This window comes from Pseudorca crassidens, chromosome 21 (genome assembly GCF_039906515.1).
Source record: "Pseudorca crassidens isolate mPseCra1 chromosome 21, mPseCra1.hap1, whole genome shotgun sequence".
Classification (NCBI taxonomy): Eukaryota; Metazoa; Chordata; class Mammalia; order Artiodactyla; family Delphinidae; genus Pseudorca; species Pseudorca crassidens.
Genome location: NC_090316.1, coordinates 21,649,232 through 21,668,608, shown reverse-complemented (window position 1 = coordinate 21,668,608; position 19,377 = coordinate 21,649,232). Strand labels below are relative to the sequence as shown.

At 37.0% G+C, this 19,377-nt stretch overlaps 1 long non-coding RNA gene across 1 annotated transcript in view; it reads left to right on the top strand.

Moving 5' to 3' along the window:
* Positions 1-3,665: 3,665 nt before the first annotated feature.
* Positions 3,666-19,377, top strand: part of LOC137215882 (uncharacterized) — a 35,164-nt gene continuing 19,452 nt past the window's right edge. The window contains exon 1 of the long non-coding RNA XR_010939470.1: positions 3,666-3,795. This is a non-coding gene — a long non-coding RNA (uncharacterized lncRNA). The remainder of the gene's footprint in view (positions 3,796-19,377) is intronic.

Below are 19,377 nucleotides of genomic sequence, written 5' to 3'. Positions count from 1 at the left end.
CAGACCTGTGAGTCTAATGTTCCTTTGCCAAATTTCAAAGAAGACTGATAAAAGGATGATTTTTGAGTCTTTAATGGAAAACAGTAATAATCACTGAAGACTATACAGTTTTATTACGAACTAGGTTTCTCAGAATGGTATGACTGATCTCAGAATGACATTCGAGAGTTTCCCATACTGTAACTTGCACAGGATTAAGAAATGTGAAACAAGTTCAAAACGGAAAAGTAGTTAATTGATTGATAGCATCCTAAAAGGAAATTTCTAAGTACCTTCCAGGAGAAACATTTTTTAATATGAACACGAACACACACACACCAAACAGCTTGTCGAATTTGCAAATGACACAGTACAGAGGCACAGGTTAAAGAGAGAGCCTCTGACATTACATTTAATTTTTTTCCTGCTGCTTTTGCTGGTGGACTTCACTCTTGCTCCACTACTCCCCACACCTCCCACCTTGAAACTTGTTAAGAGTGCTGGGCTTGGATGAAAAGATCACTCCCACAATGTATCTGTTTGATCTTAACCAATTCATTTCATCTCTACAGACTTCTGGTTTATCATTCCAACACAAGGATCATTGCCAAGGACCACTGCAGCTCTCAATCCCCACGATTCTTATGAAACCTCTTGTGTTTGGCAGCACTTTTGTTCTTTTCTGAGAAAACAGTTTTTAATCTGCTCTTACCTATGAGTTTCATGAGGCTATCCTATTGATATGTTACTGAGTACTTGGAAATTGTTGGTTACAAAGGACAAATAAAGGATAAAGTATCTTTTCTGAAACATCTTTGTTCAAGACCCCAGCTCACGGCACTGGGCCTCTTAGTATACCCAGGGAATGATTTAAAAACAAACAAAATCAAACAAACAAAAAACTGGAGGAAGGAGAAAGAATGAGGGAGATTATAAATTGTGTTTGAAATCTTCTAGTGATTAGCCTACTCCTGGAACTTTTTAACAACAAGAATGATCTTTAAATTATATTGTGTGTTCAAATCCCCCTGACTGAAATACCAGAAGCTTAAGCTGAAATGAATCTAATGAGAGGGGAAGAAATTCTGGTAACCTCTCAGACTGTGTCCATGGCTGGTATGAGAAAGTGTCACCATGCAATTTTCCTTTCTTTCTCACTACAATCCTCATCACAGTAAGTGCTGCCTTGATATTTCACCGAAGTGCATATACTACACTGACATACTGGGCTCTCTGCAGTTGGACCAACTGGCTATTTTTATTACTTCATTTTATGGCTTTCAGAAAAACCAACTCACCTGAGACATGTGGAGTTTTGAAAGAAGTAAAGCAGTAGATCATATGGGAAGGGGCATTAGCCATGAGTAATTTACATCTCGATATCAGGTATACAACAATAATTAGAAAATTGTATTAGGGGTGATAGAAAGTGAGAACAGAGTTCTTTTGTTTTAGTTTCAGTTTCATTTCTTTCACAGATTCCAAATCTTGAGGTTCCAATAAACACTATTCCCTTTAGTCATCTCTGCATGAGCACAGTCATGCTAGTTCAAAGCTAATAAACACCTACAGTCTACGTAACTTGTTTAAATGATGCATTTATTCTCAGGCTCATTGTGAGATGTTGATAAGCCTCGTTTCATAACCCAAGAGTCTAGGCACTATGAGAAAATTAATCAGAACAAGTAGAAATGCCAAATTATCAAATTCATTTCCCAAATTAAAAATCATCTACCCACAATTTATATTCTATACATCTGTATACTTTCTGGCAAACTACTTTGTACCGTAGTCCCCCCTTATCCTTGGGCGATACATTTCAAGACCTCCAGCGGACGCCTGAAACTGTGAACAGTATCAAACCATATATACACTGTTTTCTCCTACACATACACATCTATGATAAAGTTTAATTTATAAATCAGGTACCATAAGAGATTAACAAGAATAAGTAATAATAATATAGATTACAACAATATCCTGTAATAAAAGTTATTTGAATGTGTGTAACCTAGCAGGACGCTGGGAGGCCTTCCCAGAATAGATCCTCACCCCTGTCCTCAGCCTGCCTTTTGTCTGTAGAAACACTTTAGTCAAAGAATAAATGCAATCAGGGAAATGAGAAAATACAGAAAGAAAACAGTCAAGCAAGACAAAATAATAATACTTTAGCCATTAAACAAAGTCAAGGACCTTTAGTTCCTCCTCAAGGACTATAGATACTGTTCTGAGCCGCGTCCTGTGAGCTGTTTGGTAGATACTAAAACCCCCGCCAGGTGGGAGAAATAAACTGCCGCCCACAAGCACGCAGACGCCAGACTGATTGGCACCAGGTTGATGGTGTTGACTCCTGATTACCTCACCACCAACTAATCAGAAGAACGTCCACGAGCTGATCACGCCCTGCTCCTTGAACACCGTAAGATTCCTCACTACCCCCTCCAGGGCAGGACACACAGTCTTGAGGGCATAAAGCCCGCTGTGGCCCCCTTTGCCTGGCAAAGCAATCAAGCTATTCTTTTCTAACACTTCACCCAAAACTCTGTCTCTGCGTTTCTATTTGGCACCAGTGAACAGAGGCCGAGTTTCCGCAACATTTGATCTCTCTCAAAATATCTTACGGTACAAATTTAATGCTTTTTTCATCTTAACTAAGCACTTAAGCACTTGTCACATAACTTTTGCAGTCTGAGGTGTGACAACAAAACTAGCACAAATTTCTTTTACTTCACAATTTCAAGAATAGATTTGTTCTTACCGTAGGTCTTAGCAGCCTCGTCAGACGATTTCTTTTTCCTTACCAAGCCACCTTTTCACTTAAAGGAAGCACTTTACGACTTCTCTTTGGCATATCCGAATTACCAGAATCACTATTCTAGCGTTTTGGCGCTGTTATTAAGTAAATAAGGGTCACTTAACACAAGCGCTGCGATACCGTGACGGCCAACCTGCTAACCAAGATGGCTGCTAAATGACTAAAGGTCCGGATTCCCCGGACAAAGGGATGATTCACGCAAGTCCGGGCGGGATCACGCGAGATTTCATCACACGAGATTTTATCATGCTACCCAGGTGGTGCAGTTTAAAAGGTATGAATTACTCATTAATGGAATATTCTATTTAAAAATTTTTGTACTGTGGTTGACTATGGGTAGCTGAAACTGTGGATAAGGAGGGACTACTGTAAAATAAATTCATAAGTAATGATCCCTGTGCAAAGGCTGGCAAAACTCTTTCCTGAGGCCATTTGATTTCTCAGATTTGCAGAGGGAAGAAATGATGGATATTAACAGAGAATTTCCAGATTTGGGGCACTGTGTTTGTGAAGAACCCCAATTCATATTTCCATAGAACCAATGAGCCCCTTTCCCACCAACATGTGATGCAGTGGGAACTGAGAACTCACCTTGAACACCAAGTTTGTTCTCTGAGAAGCATAAAAAGACCTTCAAATCCTTTTCCCCAGAATGCTGCACATTTTGATGTAAGACCTCTTCTTACTGAAGCTTGCTAAAACTGTCGAGTCCCTCGCTGTATGACCTGCTCTTCATATTCTACTGAGGCCAAAATGTGTCAAATGGACAGATTGCTCTGCCAGAGACAGTCAGATTTTGTCAAACTAAGAAAATTAAATCCAGGCCCTGCCATAAAAACACAGCTTATGAATCTGCCGGACGCACCAGCAAAACTCGTCTCACTCACAGCTGCACTCCCTCTTTGCATTTCAACATTGGCCCAATGTTGATTCAAAGCATAACCGAATCAGAAATCTCTCAAGCAACCTCTGCTTCAGCTGACACAGCCGACTGCTTTTGGGTAAGTGGTGTTTGTTAACCCCCAGTCTGAATTGCTGACCATAAAACATGAGATAATAAACAAGAATTAGCTCCAGAAGAGAAGCTCCAATTGTCTGAATTTGTCTTTTCCTGTTTTTTGTCCCCTGGGAAAAATAGGAATTCTTCATCTTTCATCATGTTTTAGTATTTTAGGGGGGTCTATAGTCTCTAAATTGGTTTGGTTTTCAGGTAGGATTAGAATTCTAGTTGCATTATCATTAATAGTGTGATTCTGCAAGTTAATTTATGATGGTTAAGAACTCCCTACTGAAGAAAATAGTCAAAGATTAGATACATAGGAACACAGCCAGGTATTCAGGGGAGATATACCGTCTGGAGCACTTCCTTCTGGGGTGTTTCTGGTTTGCCTTTGTCCTGGGGTATCTAATGTCTGTCTGACGAGCTCTGAAGGCTTATGGGTGAGCTCTGGATGGATTCTAAAGTTTCTGCATAAATCTCGGAATTCTTCATTTCCTCCGCATAAATATTCCAAAGAACAGATGGCTTGGAAATTATTGCATCACAAAGTGAGATAGAAATAGGAATGACCTTTCTTGCTCAATTACTAATCATCATTTGATTCTGGCTAGTTTGAATGTAGCGAAATGGTTGCATCTACCTTTAGTCATAACTCAATTTCCAGACAAATTACATATTGCCAGAAAAGTAAAACCTACACTGATACTCCTGTATATGAGACAAAGGTTTTCTAGAAAGAAAAGAAATGGCCAGTTTTTTAAAGTATCATTTTAACTAATTCTACCTGTGTTTACCTTTTGCTTCCAACCAAAAGGTTAATTTGGATTCAATCTTCCAGAGCATTGAAAAATTGTGTTCATAATTATTATTTTATTCTTCCTGGTTTTAATGTGTCAACCCTAACCTCTACTCCCAATGAGGCTCAGTTATTTATTTATTAAGCAGTCAACTACTGGGATGGAGAAAGAATGGTCCTTACAGCCTGAAACTATGAATGCACTGCTTATTATAATTTGCTAGAATTTAGTATGAACACATATATATGCGTGTCAAATTAAACAGCTATAAAATTACTGTAGAGTTGGAATATGAAATGAAAAAACATACTTCAAGTATCTCTCAGAGTTCATTCTTCCAAGAATAATTCTCTTTAATTAATTGGTCAGGTGCTTACTTAAGTCATTTCTTTAAATCTCAGGGCAGAAGCAACAATCTATGTTTAATCTGTTTTCCCAAATGCAAGTGGACTTGAACTGAAAATTTAAAGGTGAAATAAAGCTGTCAAACCTATTTTATGATGATTTGCAATTAACAAATTAAATGAATACTACAGAACTTTGAGGTTCAGCTATGACTGAGACTTGTGTTATTCGTATGTTTGCTGATTTTCCTCGTTTCTAATCTTTAAATACTTTACTCTCTATCTTTTTCATCTTTTTTTCCGCCTGTTGAAATAAAACGGAAAATCTGTTTCAAAAACTTATTTGTTCTAAAATTAAAGCTACCCAGCTATTAAACAGTGCCTCTTGTGTACACTTTGCCTTTTAATTCTCTCAAGGCATCTAGGTAATTATTCATCTGACCTTGAAGTTTTGACAACTTTTATTTGTTATGAGCCTATGAATTCAAGATCTAGAAAGATGGTCATTACCCCTACATTACATTGAACCAAATTACAGAAACAGAAGTGGTAAATATAATACAGCAAAATATAAAACAGTGGTAAATATAATACAGCTTTCTACTGAATGGGCCCAGACAACATCAGGTAAAGCACAGGAAGGGAAAAGAACTTTAAAGTGGTCATAGGTGCAAAGAAAATATGTGAATGTAAGTTCTGATCTATGGAAGCTGAAGGAACTAGCAAGGACATAAACCTGATTTTATAGCTTGAGCATTTAAGGTATGGAAGATAAAGCAGAACTGTGATTTGTAGCTACCACAAAACATACCTTTGCTGCTAATATCTGGCATCTTAACTACCTTACTTGGAAAGCACTTTCTGTACTTCAGATTTTTTGTATTTCTATGCTAATTGACAATTGAGTGGAGTATCTATTAACCTCATAGGAAAAGGATCTAACCCAGTTGGTTTTTTTTAGTAAAATAACCGTTAAAGAAGTAACAAAGTGTTTTTATTCTCTGGTTTACTTAAGAGTGAATGATTAAAATATTCATCTTAAAAAAAGTATGTAAACCAATAGAACTCCAATCACCCTAGGCAATTTGGGTTGTGTTCTGTCTAGTTTTTAAACAAGTCTTTTAGCAGCTGAGCCTCTTCTTCAACTGAAATCACACACAGGGCTTTAGTTTGTAGAACTGATTAAAATAAGGTCAAGGCCTACCCCACTCTTCTCCAGGACTTGTAATGGACCACACACACACACACACACACACACACACACACACACACAGAGTGAGTGTGGTCCCTGAGGAGATCCAAGGGGCCCACCCAATTTAGGGTGGTTATTTAGAAAATAACCCTACTAAATGGTCTCTCAAGATGTCTTCCAGCCATTGGTTAAATGGTTTTTTCCTAAAGTGCTGCTAGGGCTAAAAAAAATCATGTGGATGGACAGTACTTTTAAGTGTCATTTGTTATTGCCAATTTTAAGATTAAATGGACAGTACTTTTCAAGTGTCATTTGTTATTGCCAATTTTAATTTTCTCTCTAAACACACAATCCCATGGTCCATACTCTGGAGTCAGACTGTCTGATTCCAAAACTTAACTGTGACATTTACTAACTGGATGACCTTGGAGAAGTTATTTAACTTCTCTGAGCCTGTATGTCCTCATGGATAAAGTGGTATAAGTGTAATTACCTTCTTAGAGTTTTTTCTTTTTTTTTAATGAGTTAATCCATATGGAGCCTTTACAAAAGAGCCTGGCACATAGTCAGCACTAAGTATAGCCTACTATTATTCAGTTCAATAAACCAAGTACCTACAATGAACAAGGGACTAAGAGTTTTAAGACAATGAACAAGGCACTAAGAGTTTTAGGCAGTAATGAGAATTGGTAATACAAACTCCTAACCCACACTAAATTTCCAACATCCCTAGATAAGGATCCATGTGAGTGCTTAACTTATAAGCACTTATATAGCTAAAGAAGAGTTTCTAAGTCTTATGAGGCTCAAGATACCCAAAACATTCACCAATTTACTTGGACCAAGCTAAAAGAGAACAGATGCAAGATGCTAAATGTAATTCCAGGGTCCATTTCATTAACAATGACACGTAAGAGCTCAATTGCTCCTAGGCTGTGGACTCTCTGATACTCTAGAACATAGAATGGGAGCCCTCTGCCCTCCCTGCACAAGCCTATCAACAGGACCTGTATAAGCCCAGGCAGAGACGTTGCTGGCCCACTGTACCAAAGCATAGAGCAAGAAAAAAGAACAAACAAATAGGTCCTCCCTGAAAAGTGTGTTTTAGCTGGTGAGAATGCAAAGTGGTGCAGTCTCTTTGGAAGACAGTTTGGTGCTTTCTTACAAAACTGAATGTACTCTTACCATACATTTCATCAATCACACTCAACAATAAAGTCTTAATTTTTTAAAAAATGAAAAAAAAGGATAAATGATTTAAGAAAAAGTGTTTTTATATATACAATGGAATATTATTCAGCCTTTAAAAAAAAAAAGGAAATCTTGCCACTTGCAACAACATGAATGAACCTGGAGAACATTATGCTAAGTGAAATAGTAAAATAAATCAGACAGAGAAAGACAAACACTGTATGATCTCACTTATATGTCTAATCTAAAAAAGTCAAGCTCATAGGACCAGAGAGTAAGTAGAACAGTGGTTGCCAGGGACTGGGGTTGGGGGGGTGGGGGGGTTGGCAGTAGACAGAAGTTGGTTAAAAGGTGTAATGTACAGTATAATAACTATAGTTAATAATATTGTATACTTGAAATTTGCTAAGAGTAAATCTTAAGTGTTCTCATTACCCACACACAATGGTAACTGCGTGAGGTGATGGATGTTAATTAACATAATTGTGGTAATTATTTTGTAATGTACATGTATATTAAATCATCACATTGTATACTCTAAATATATATATATATATATAGTTTTTATTTGTCAATTATACCTCATTAAGATGGGGTGGGGGGAAAAAGTGAATTTTACCATCTCAACACTGCCCATTAGAGAACCGTGGCTAATGAATGCTGGGCTGTCATCAGCCTCACCAGGTGATCAGTCCATCTTCCAAGAAGAGGAGCAAGTAAGGAGACTCAGTGGTTCTCAAGGGGGTCAGATAGCACCATTGGGGGAAAGAAAGGGTTTAAATAAAGGGAGTGTTTTGGGTTCACACAATCAACAATCGCAGGGAAGCTACACTGTCCTGAAATGAGAGTCACAGTTCTATACAATGAAGAATTGTCAAGCTCAATGCTCCTCCAATAAGAAATGGTAGAAAGGTAATAGAAACAGCTTCTCAACACTTCCACTATGGACTAAAGGTAATGGCAGAAAGTCCTTTCTCTGTGACCTTAGGAGGAAAGTAGGGAGAGGAGGAGAAGCATCCTCCATGCCACCTCTAACACACACACACAACAAAGGTGGCTTTCAGCTGGGATCACAGAAGTCTCCCCAGGAAAACGTTAAGTACCTAGAAGCACCAATTGTTTTTATAAATGTTGATATGCAAGAGGCAGAGGGTATAGCATGGAAGAGGAACAGGGACAGAAAAACAGAAAACAGTTGAGAAAGGGTAGATGGGAAATGATGTGTAAGTAGGTGCCAGAGCTGAAGAAGCACAGGGATCCTGGTGGGGTGGAGGGATAACCATTCTGTAAAGTTGAAACCCAGTCTGTAGGTAATGGAGAGCCACTGACCTCTTTGGGTTGGAGAAAGTATACACTCAGAGAAACAACAGATAAAATGGATTCAACAGGTAATAGCACAATTTGGAAGGTTACCCTAGCTGTCTCAACAGAAGGTATCACAGCCTTTCTTCCTTATCTGCCAACCCACATCTCCTGCATTCTGCAAGACTCAGAGCAACACACTTCTTCATAGTCGTTAGCATATAAATATACAATTTGCCTTATGATTTTCGTAACCATATCGATCTGAAATTACTCTCAACCCTGAATTATAGAGCTGAAGCAAACCTTGGCAATTATTTGGTCCAACCCTCTCATTTCTCATAGGAGGGATCTGAAGATGAGAAAGTTGAAGGCATTTTTAACAAGGTCATACAACTTCATATGCATAATTTACTTCTCTAATTAGTTTAGTTCCTTGAAGACACATACTATACCTAGGGGTTCTAATATGTGGTTATTCAACTTTTTTAAACACCACTTAATCCAGTACTTTGAAAGTGACCAGTCTTCATGGGAATATGTGTTGCCCATATTGAATTTTGGTGAAGGACATCTAGTTAAAAAAAAAGTCAAAAAAAAAATAAAAAAGATTCAGTATAACAGGATTCCAGTTCATTCTCAAAACTAATCCCTACAGAAAATTCTAAATTCTTGTGTTTTCTCTGTGAAAATGTTTATAGACACTTCCTAAACAGCCTAACTAGATTTTCATAGTCATGTAATAACAAAAAAGTCAACCTGCTTCCAGTCACAAAGATTTGCAATATCAAGAGAATATTTCACACAAATATAGAAAATATTGAATAGAAAAAATAAATTCGTGAACAGCAGCTATGGAGCTAGCATATTAAATCTAAGATATTTGGTTCTATTTGCAATACTTGCATTAGTGATGAACTACCATTTCTACCCTGGGTATAAGATTTCAGCCCTCCTTTCCTTCTGAAACCTCTGTATTACTAGTACTTAACTTTAAGAAGTCAATTCTTAGAATAAAAATATAACAATGAAATCTTCAGCCAACTTTGAAGAGCCTCTGGGAGATCTGCATACCTAAAAGTTACCAAGACTGCAGCTTCTAATTGCCAGATTATACCTTCTGCTGAATAGCCACACCTCTTCAAGAATAATCTCTGTAAACCATGACAGACACCTTGGAATGTGACTTTTAGATAAAGCTTAAATAGAAAGTTTCATTAATTAAGTATACAATGTGCTTTAAATATCTGTCTTGGTTTTATCCTACTTCCAAAGTGAACTCTAATCAAGCTTTAGTAAAAGTCTTTAAATGTTAATTATTTGATGCATGAATGCATTTAACTGGCTGCCATCCTGATTTGGCAAAGAAAGAAAATGTTTAGATGATTTTCTCTAACCTGTAGGAGAAAACCTCTTTTGCTCCTTCAATGTTTCTAAATTCTACATTTTGGTTTGAAGATGTTTTAGAATAACAATATCGTGGGTTTTTTTTTCTTTCTTTCTTTCTATTTATCTTGATTTAACTATTCAGAGGCAATATTTTGTATATTCCATGACTTTTCCTCAATTCTAATGATAGAGATGATGTCCCACTTCCAGAGGTTTCCCAAGAAGGATGAAAAAACTTCTACCCCACTCCCAGCTGAGAAAAGTGTAGGAGGAACATTGCTTGTCTTTCTCAAACTTACTACTTTACCCCAAGGAAGCAAGAATGACTAATAACTAGGGCCCTGGAAAAGAAACTCTTGAGTTTGCTCTTTTTTTTTTTTTTTTTCTCAAATCATCTTGCTCAAAGGAGGAAGTCTCACTAATTGAAGAAAAACATACTTGCTAAAACATAGTAACTTTTGTTATTCTATCTACCCTTTCTCAGAAGTAAGATTGAAAGAGCTGAGTGATTTTGTAAAGCTAAACACAACTCAATGCAAAGCTGACACAGACTCATACAGAAAACTGCATATGACATTGCCTCTGCTCGGATAGCAGAGACACCTTAAATTCACAGGTGTAAAAGTGAACTCTTGTTCACACCACCTTTCAGACAAGCTCCTTCCTCTGTGTTCCCCAGCTCAGGCAATAGCACCACAAACTACCAAGCAGTGGTAGATTTCTCTGGCCCTGCTGCGGTATAGTAAAAGTAGGCATGGCCCCCAGGCCAGATATGTCTTCTTAAATGTAGTTACCAGTCCAGATTAATCAGCATATAGAGATATTTTGATCTCCATCTATATAATTTCTCATTCTTTTCCTTCTCCCTCACATTTTAAATGGTTTAGAATTTGGAGATATACGGATTATAATACAGTGAATTTAATAACAACTTTACAAGGAAAAATAAAGTACCAAATTAAAGACCCACTTTAGTTTAAGACATATTTCAATCTAAAAATGTTCAAATGTAGGGGCAAAGGGAGCCTGGAAAATACAGTAGTTTGGAAAATATCTACCAGTCATATATGTTTACTTATCTATTAGCGAAAGAAGTATCTAATTAGTAATAAATATTTATTGTCTGAGGAAAGATTATATTTGAATTTTGTTACAATGTATTACTGTAATAGTAGAACCTTCTACTACTGAAGTCACATGGTTTCTAGAATTATCTTTCTCCTAGCACCGTCATGCATGACTAAAACTTTGAGCACCATTGCATCATTCCTTCTGAGCTGACACAACACTGCTCATCAAGCTTCACTGATGCCATCCCAGTCTACTGGGAACAAAGTATCTTATTGCAGAGATGGAATTGTCATGCAAAAAGCAAGTAATGAAGCACAGGTGGTCCTTGGACTCTGGAGAAAAGGTAGAATTGGGTCAGGACCAAACCCTGAAATCATAAACTAGGGGATGTGACCACTGTGGGGGGAAAAGCCTCAATCATTCACAATCCAGAATTTTCCAATTTTCAGTCCCATAAAAAGGGTGACTGCAAAGCTTTGTATAATTTGCTGGATGGGAAGAAAAGCCTCTACAGGAGTTAAGCTTACAAATTTATCTTGCAAGAAGAGTTGTTAACAGTCTAGGATGCTCTAGTGTTATATAAGGATACATATTTTTAAAGAAACTATTTATTTAAAATGTAAATTTGTATCCCTCAGAAAAGAATTTAAGATAGCTAACAATTATAATTAGCTTCAGGAACAAACAAATAAATACAGAATAAAATATAAAATTGTCAATTAATGACCCCATAATAAATAGCCAGCAGTTGAATAAAATCCCTTAGGCTGAGCCGTAAAGTATCAACACAGGCAAAGTTAATGAATATTTTATACACTTTAGTTAATAATGGACTTTAGATGTGACAGGTGTGTATTCCAGAAACAAGCAGAAATTTGAGTATTGTAAGGCTCTCTATCCCCGTTCGCTGATATTATGTCAGCTATGGGGCCATTTACAATGAAGGTAGCTGCATGCCTTTTGATTGATGATTTGAAGTTTTTCAAATTTATTTGTATATACTGATGACTCACAATAGTTGTTTTAGGCTAAATAACACCCCGAAGAAAGGTAACAAGTAGGATAAGACACATAACTTGCTCATTGAGGGTTTGGGCTCCACAATCAGACAGGTTGGATGGGAATGTCTAACTTGCACAGCTCTAGGTCCTTAGACAAATTACTGACTCTCTGTCTCAGTGTTTTCACCCGTAAAATGGTCAAAATAATGGTACCTATTTCATGGCTTACTGTGAGGGTCAGTTCATGAAGGTAATGACCTAAGAACAGTGCCTGGCACATATTAAGTCCTCAGTAAATATAGCATTAATAATATTGTTGATATTAGTATCTGATTTACCATACCTCTTGCTCAGCTAGAGAAGGAACAAAAGAGAAAAAAAGTCATTCTGTTTATATTCAGCTTTGGTTGATATGGCACAGACTCCATCCAGTTGCATATAATATGAAATAGTAAGTACACTAACTTGCTGACACTTTGGTGTTTAAGAGTGTCAGTCAACATGTCCAGTGGGATCTTGATCATCTGAGAACACTCTTTTGGTTTTTACCATTATTCCCTTTAATACTGTGATATAGGAGGCATCATTTACAAACCACAACGAGATGCATAAATCAAAAGACCCTGTTTTTCAACGTACATGTTTTCTGGCCTTTCCCAGATCATGGCGTTCTTGGCTCGACAGCAATGTAATTTCTCTCCTGAGCATTTCTGTGTATACTTCATGGCCTTCATTCCTTGTCAGGTTTGCTATTGCAGTTTCCACTAATCCCTGTGAGCACATTCCCTGACAAGGAATAGAGAGTCTGGGTCATTAACCCAGTCAAGGGCACTGGGCCACATTTTAGAGATTTTTTTAATCACACACCTTTGATCCCAAGCAATACTTCCCAGCTGACAGTTCACTGAGCATTTAATACATATTAAATGATCTTGACAGAGAAATGTCCACCCCAGCTGCCCAAAAAGGATTCCCTACCCCTGAGATTACGGTTGATCCCAGGAAAGCCTGTAGCCTGCCAAGAATGCAACTCAAAAACATAGTTTCCATACAGAAAGTGGCTCAAACATGTTTCTTTTCCTTGAGTAGGTTATATGGGCAACAAAAAATAAACAGAGTAATGCTATCCTGAATTAGCCTGTAGCTTAGGTCACTATCTTTATGCTATATGACCTCTTCACTCTAAACTTGAAGAAAGACTCATCTCCTATCTTTTGCAAATGATTCTAGAAAAAATAGACTAAGCTTGAGTTGTGGAGCTGGTTGGTCCAGATCTCGGAGGTGTGTCTGAGTACACAGTTTTCCCTCATTAATGAGCAATCAGAGGCCACTAGATCCATTTATCCTTTACTCATTTATTCAAAAATCGAATGCCTACTATGTGCTAGGCACTGCTACTGGGGCTGAGAATACAGTAGTAAATAGAAAGGAGGCTTAGCTTTCTAATGCATTTTGCCTTGAAGAGGTGGGTTTTATGGACCTGATAGTTAAGCTTTTAAAACATTCTGACAAAGTCTGGGCTTACAGATAAAGAAGAAGGAGAAGAAGGAGAAGGAGAAGGAGAAGGAGAAGAGGAAGAGGAAGAGGAGGAAGAGGAAGAAGAGGAAGAGGAAGGAGAAAAGGAAGAAGAAGAAAGAAGGAGAGGAAGAAGAAGGAAGTTAGCTTGCAAATGGGAAGCATGCAGGATTTCTTCCCTCATGCTCTTTTCCTTAAAAAAAAATAGCTAAAAAAGGGAAAGTGCAGAAAAAGAAAAAAGAAATAGAAATGGTAGCCCTTTCAGATAAACAAAAATGCCTATTCTATATTTTATAAGAAATAAAGAACCTTAATCAAAACACTACCCATAAAGAGAATAATTCAGGATCAGGCAGAACACTGAGAAATTTAGTATTTGAAACATATTCAGGATTAAGAATACTGATTTTCATGAGTTGAGAGCTATTTTTCTTCAATCAAAATTTCTAAAACAATAAGTAATAGTCTATCAACAGACAGGAGTCAGCATGAGGTACAGTTGTTATTTATACTTTAAAATGTTAAGTTAGCTGAAATCCAGGGAGTGATTTAACTGTCATTCCTGCAGAGAAAAATGTCAAAGAGAAAATCCTCAAGTTACTCAGAGGCTGTGGGAGGGCTGTAATACATGATTAGAACCCAAGCTTGTCCATCAAAGACAGCCTGTGGCCCAGAGTGAGAGCTCTGGAGAGCTATACCAGGCTTGCTGCTCACAGGCACTGTTTTCAACATCAGGTAAAGTAAATTTAAGAATTGCAAACTACGAAAATAGATGTGGACAATAAGTCCCCCATTTTTAATCAAACAACAGTTATCATGCCTTTCTGTGAAGGCACAGATGGTAGTAGTTAACAGATTTCTTCCATAATCGTTAAAATGAAAGCATGGAGCCAGATTGCACTAATTGAAGAAGAACATACTTGCCAAAACATAGTAACTTTTAATTGTTACTCTATCTACCCTTTCTAAGAAGCAAGATTGAAAGAGCGAGTGACTCTGGAAAGCCAAACACAACTCAATGCAAAGCTGAAACACACTCATACAGAAAATTCCATAAGACTTGGAATAGCAGAGACACCATAAATTCACATGTACAAAAGTGAACTCTTGTTCACACCACCTTTCACACAAGTTCCTTCCTCAGTGTTCCCCAGCCCAAGCAGTAGCACCACAAACTACCAAGCTGCCTGAGCTACCATTCTGGCAATCAACTTCACTTCCTCACATTCTTTTGCACCTGGACACCTAACCCATCATTCACCCAATAGCAAATTCTGCTGATTCTATAACAAGAAAGAAAGTATCTTGAATCCATCTGTTTTTCTTGCCACTACAGTAGCATATTTCACCTAAAGGAGGAAAGAGTAACATAGATGTACGTTACAAGAGTATCTGGACGAACATCATATGGAGATGCTACAATTATTTTATGCACAATAAGTGGCATCAATTAAAAAAATACTAGGAAAGACAAGAAACAGGATTTTATAGCTAAAATCCATAAAACTACCATAATTTCCAAGTAGTGAGTGATGGGCATAAATAATATTCGGGGATATCAGCAACAACTGTAATGTGATATGAAAAGATCCATGATTTGATTGATCACAGTCACAGATTCTGCTAAAAACCACTGTAGTTTGCTGTCTACATTCATAATGGAAGGAAAGGCTAGCTTTGCAGTTAGAGTGGATGTAAATAAAGATGTCATTAAAACAAAAACAAAGAAATAGACCTACATCTAAATGAGATATTGGGCTTAGACAATGAAAAATCTAAAATAACTGTAATTATTATGTGTAGAAAATAGAGGAAAAGATGATGGAAGTAAATTAAAAGATGAATTTCTTCAGATTGTGGGAGTCACTAATAAAGAACACAATATAAATTCTAGAATTGAAAAATACCATAACTAATATGAAATCCTCAATAAATGGATTTGTGTATTTGATATGGAAGAAAACAGACTTTCCTCTGAGAAGCATCACATGAAAACCCTGGATTAGGAGCCTTCAAGAGCTAAGGAATCAGTGGCACACCACTGAGGAAGCTCAGATCTGTTTGTGTGCAAACTCAAGATGTACAGCCCAGGTCCATCCATGTTTATTACTTACAGCATAGCACTGTTTCTAACCAGAAGTAGTGATTCTCTAGTAGAGAAGAAATAGGCTACTTCAGTGGAGAGAATATCCCATTGCTTCTATTAAACCTATTAAATAATTTCAAGCAAGTTCTGATTGACCTTGAAATATGAGCATTTTTCTCTTACAGGGCTGCGAGGAGACATTGTTTTCTATTTGTTTGTTTAATTGTAGCTCCTGGGTTGTCACTGTGTAAAGAAACTTTCAAATACAGAGGACTATCTCTCAGGCACTTTGCTGTTTGTCTTGTCTCTGTGACACATTCAGATCAGGTTCCAGATCCTCGTAAAAATGTAACATTTTTAGTCTTAATGAGCCTCTTGAAATGGAAGCAGGGACTACAGAGGCAGATGATTTATACATACAGCCTACAACCACACTGACAGAATACAGAGCACATATTTGTTGAAGAGGCTCATTCTGTCCACACTCAGCTCCAAACCAATCCCTGCAGGTGCTAGCTGAGCATTGGCGCTCACTACCTATAAAGGGACCCAAAGATGGGAAACACAATGGTCAACGGAGAATAAATGGGGTAGAGGACAGGTTCCCAGAGAAGAAACCACAGCGAAAAGGTGCATATATACACATACAAGAGGTGAAAAGGAAAAGGAGATGAGACTAGTCATTCATTTGTCACCAAGCAAAAGGAATAAGATTGAGTAACAAACTGCATTGGAAAGGATCTTTGTAGATCGTTTCAACCCTACTCTGATTAGGAAAAGAATTGTTCTGTTTGTTCCATTTTGGTTTTGTTTTTTCAAAATATTAGTCTAGGCTAATACTGAACGTGAACAACAAGCATTTTCATTTTTGTCTCATAAATTTGCCCTGTGATAGCTCTTCTATACCTAACATCTCGGAATACCTCCTCCTGCTATCAGAGAATTCAGAAGTCTGAGATTTGGGATATTTTTTAAAACTTTTATATATGTATCATCTCATCAAATCCTTAAAAAGGTATTTCTTCTAGTTTCCTAGATGACTAAACGAGGCAGAAAAACAAAATAATCTATTATGGACATTCAGAGTCTTCCTTATTTGTCCCTACTCAACCCTAGCTCCCGTCTCTATTTGGTCAGGTGACCCAGTCACCTTGGTATCACTGGGACTGAATTCCTGTCTTGTTCCTCTATTTATGGTAAATATTGTAGGAGAGTTAATGCGGCACCCATCTAAATCCATTGTACCCTTGTCTTTTTCAACTATCAAGACTGGAAAGCTGAAAATGCACCCTCCCCAGACTTTCTTTATTGACTATGTGACACATTTCTTACCAATGAGATTTATGCAAACACCCAGATATTTCTGTGAAAGAATTTGCTTTTCTGATAAATGGCAGGGGGGTGAAAGTGGGCAACAGGGTGTGTGGGGAGAGGTCCACGCCAGTAGGAATATTTTATCACCAACGTTTTTTAAAATTGCCAGCTTGTGGTGATAATGAAAAGCCCATGGACTCTTAGTTATATTTACTATTTTTAAAATTATGCAGACAATATACCCCTCACTGCACCTGGGCAGACCACTTCCTTTACCCCCCTACCTTGGCATGTCTCTGCTCCTGACACAGGTATCACTCTTTCCTCCTCACTGCCTGCAATCTGACATTTGGCTGGAGCTGGAGCTGCAATTGCCATCTTCTAACCATAAGGGAAAAGCCAAAAAATCACAGACACTACCCCACTGACATCCTCTATCCTCTGAAATAATACTAGCAACCATCCTCCCAAGATATCTGGTACTTGAAAAAAATAAAACCTCCAACTTTTATAAGGCACTAAATATTCATATTATCTGTTATTCATAGTTATCTGTTGTTACACCTAAACGTGATCCTTACATTTCAGATGTCTCTTGTAAGGTGTACATTACTTTTTATTCAGACGGACAATTTTATTTTTTAATTTTGATATTTAATCCATTAATACTCATGTTATTATGGCTCTATTTGAACTTGTATCTACAATCATACAACTTGGTTTCTGTTGTTATCCTTTGTTTTAGCCTACCTAGATGACCTCCTTTGGTTTTCTTAATTAGTTTTATTCCTTTATTATCTCATTTCCAAATATATTAGGCTGTGAATTATAAATTCTTTTACTATTCTTTCAGTGGTTACTGTAGAGTTTACAACAGACATCCTTACCTTGTTAGAATCAACTATTAATTAGTGCTTCTACCACTTTTCAGACAAGTTTAGGTTCTTTAATGCAGTTCACTGCATTCTCCCACTTTGGGTGATTTTGTCATTCAATTTGATGCTACAAATACTTTACAATATTGGAATATATTTTCACAAGGCATAATTAGCATCGTTTAATACAGTCAATATGCATTCACTTATATGTAAACACATATTTACAATTTTTCTTGCTCCCTTCCCTCCCTTCATTTTTGTTTTTCTGTTGGGGAAATTTCTTCTTTGTCTGAAGAACTTCCTTGTAATGCCAGTCTACTAATGACAAAGTCCCTTTGTTTTTGCTTCTCTAGAACTATATTTATTTTGTTCCCACTTTTGAAAAATATTTTGCCAGGTATAGAATTCTAGGTTGACAGATGTTCTCTTTTATCTCTTTCTTACCATTCTTTTTGAAAAGAGATAGTAAAAAGATACAATATTAACACTATATAAGTTAAAAAAAATCCTTACATGCTATCTTATTTGAGAAAACTTGCATATAATTTTGTTCTTTTGAAATGTGAACCTCAATGGAATCAGAGACAAGAGCAAACCTCCTGCATCCCTCTCCAACCCAGAAAAGCTCCAGACATGTACCATCATCCCCCCATGATATGTATACACTAAACTTCATTAAAGCAAATTTCGATTTACTTTTTATTATTTTATGGTTGTAAGAACTTTTATGATTGGAATTAAATACTGATATCCAGGATAATATGTTTTGTTATCAGAGTGCCTTTACCTATTCCTTGTTTCCAGCAAATCTAAGTATACTTGTTAGTTAATGGTCCTCATACCAAGAAAAATGTGCAGGAATCATCCATGTTTCACTTACAAGTAGTCAATCTGCCTAGTTCATTCTCAGACCGATGAGAGCACTTGAAGTACAAATAAATATCTTCCAGAACTAGAGTGAAATAAGGCCTAGGCGCAAGAATTTCTAACCTTGAATACAGAAATAAAAAGAACACATCTGTATTTCCACTATGTTCTCCTGAGAATGCCAGATGATTGTTTCTGGGCAACTAACCTATTCTTACCTATGTTTACATACATACATTGTTTATCCCCACCTGATCTGTTACTGAATAGTTTTGTGAAAATCAAAACATATTTCCAATTATCCCAATGAGAATTCTGTTTAAATGAACCATGGGTTAAATCATTTTCTAAATGAAAGAGGCTTTCAAATTAGTTTTCAGACATACAGATGGCCAGTAGTATAGCAGATATTAGTCATGTTAGTGCGTTCTGGGCTTTCCTTTACTCCTTCTTTCCCTATATATTAGGATTTAATCAAAGGGTTTGAAAGTATCAATTCCTTGTTAATATATTAAACCAAGGCTAATTGATAACTCTCCGTGGGAACATTTTTTTTTTGCAAGTCTTTCTCACTAGATTACACCTTGCCCGATAACTTATCCTAGCAGATAAGTTATCACTGTAACTTGCAATATG